The sequence below is a fragment of the Myotis brandtii genome, unplaced genomic scaffold (genome assembly GCF_000412655.1).
Source record: "Myotis brandtii unplaced genomic scaffold, ASM41265v1 scaffold249, whole genome shotgun sequence".
Taxonomy (NCBI): Eukaryota; Metazoa; Chordata; class Mammalia; order Chiroptera; family Vespertilionidae; genus Myotis; species Myotis brandtii.
In genome coordinates this window covers 2110827-2113347 of record NW_005359430.1, presented here as the reverse complement: position 1 = coordinate 2113347, position 2521 = coordinate 2110827, and positions in this window count along the sequence as shown.

Below are 2521 nucleotides of genomic sequence, written 5' to 3'. Positions count from 1 at the left end.
ACTTCATGACTGGTCTTGTTTAACTCCATACTGAAGTAACATACCTAAGGGTCAAAATCAGCAAGAAGCCAGGCAGTGTGATCTCATGTGTTTTTTATCTGAAATCAAATTTCTGTGGTGACATTTGATAGTGAGCAACTTTTTATATGTTTATTTTCCATCTATTTATCTTCTTCCATGAGGTGTCTTTTAATATCTTTGGTCCATTTTTTTTAATTCAAGTTGTTTATTTTCTTATTGTTGAGTTGTTACAGATCTTTAGTTTGGATAAAAGTCCTCTATCAGATGTGTCTTTTGCAATGTTGGCCCAGTCTGTTTTTACTTCCCATTCTCTTGACAGTATCTTTTGAAGAGTAAACATGTTTAGTCAGCACCATATATGAAGTCATCTAGATTTCCTTCTACGTTATATTCTAGGAGTTCTAGTTTTGCATTTTACATTTCTGTCTGTTCTCAATTTTGAGTAAATATTTCTAAGGGGCCTGAGGTCAGTGTCTAGATTTTTTTGTTTTTTTTGCATGTGGATGTCCAGTTGCTCTAACACCATTTGCTCCAATGAATTGCATTTACTTTGTTATCAAAGATCAGTTAATATTTATGTGGGTCTATTTATGAGCTCTCCATTCTATTCCATTGATCTATTTGCTTATTCTTTCACCAATGCCACATTGTCTTGATTACTGGAGCTTTATAGTAAAGCTGGTAGTATCATCCCTCCACTCTCTTGCATTTGCCCATGTTCCCTCCTTAGCCATGTGTACCTAGAGGACACATGACCCATGGCTATGCACACCCACGTGCAATGGACTGATGGATGCAGCTAGAAACACAAAGCCAGCCTGATCCTGGATTGGACTGTGAAGACATAGAATACAAACTCAGGGCAACAGCTTTAATCCTAGCTCTGCTAAAAGCAAAATGGGACTTCTTCCTTGGCAGGATGAAGGGAAATGGGACCTCGGGAATTCAGGTATTTAACTCCACACAAATAAGTGCTACTCATTCTCCTGTGTGAATCTCAGAAAATTATTTTTTCTTGTGACATCGCAAGTAACCCGTATCCCGTGGCAACAGGTGAGGACACAGAGAGCTCCCCACGGATAACAAAAGGAGATATACTTGCTTTGTATGTGACCTTAGTTGGAAAATGTTTCTTGACATTAAGTATGATATTAGTTGTAGTTATTTTTGTAGTTGTTCTTTGTCAAATCAAAAAAAATTTCTCCTTATTCCTAGATTACTGAGAGTTTTTTTTTAAATCATGAGTGTTAGAGTTTGTCAAATGCTCTTTCTCTTGATGTGATGGATTACATTAATTGGTTTTTGAATGTTGAACCAGCCTTGCATACCTGAGTGCCTCTTTGCTTTTCTTTCTTTGTTTGTTTTTGTTTTTATTCTGGAAAATGGGGACAATAGTATCTACTTTATGGAAAAATAGAGGATTGAAAAAATTAGTATCATAAAATCCTGTTGAGTCAGAAAACAATATTTTTCTTCTAACCTTCTAAGTTCTAACTGGGTCTGCTCTAACAAAGATTGATAAACAAGAAGAAAGCATAAAAATGTATTTAATATTAGAGGCCCGGTGCATGAATTCGTGCACCAGTGGGGTCCCTCAGCCTGGCCTGTGGGATTGGACTGAAACCAGCTCTCTGACATTGCCTGAGGGGTCCCAGGTTACAAGAGGGTGCAGGCTAGGCTAAGGGACCCCACCGATGCACAATCAGAGACAGGGAGGGACACAGGAGGTTGGCCAGCCATGGAAGGACCACAGGGCGGGAGGGGGCGGGGGAAGACAATGCCAGGGCATGTCTGGCCCATTTTCTAGTCACACTCAGAAAATTGAAAATAAGACAATTTTAGGGGTGACTTGTTAAGAAAATTGCTTCACAGCTTTAAATCATTTTGGCCTAAAGAGCTTTGAGGTTAAGTGAATTAAGTGAGCTTTGAGAGGGCCCCACTGCAGAGAGGACAGCAAGGGCAGGCTGCTCTGTTAGGACCTTGGGGGGCTCTGAGTCAGGCAATGAGCTGGGGATATTATGTATACCTGGGCTTTACAGAGCCCTGAGATTCAGCATTTTAAGTGTTTTCTCAGGTGATTCTGAAAGGATTTTAGAGACAGGAGAGGCAGATTAGGGAAAGGGGGTCCAAGGGATAGGAATGCATACATGATGGGCAGAGATAGCTCCAAGCCGCCAGTTTACAAGAATGTTACAAGATAAGCAGAAGGAGAGAGGGGCACCGGGTGAGCTTTGAAACTTTGAAATTGATACCATACAGGGAAACGGGAAAGTGACCAGTTAGGAAAGCATGGGGGACATAAAATAAGGAAGGGTCCAATTAGAAAGGGTCATGAAGAGATGAAAAGCTACCAGCATTTATAAACCCATAGACAGAGACTCACAGGACTAGATTTTTCCCAGACAGAGCAGGTTTTCTCCACTTGGGGACCCCTCCCTAGTGGAGTTTCCTTTGGGGTAGTTTGTATAAGCTTGCAATAAACTTCCACATTTTCACCTAA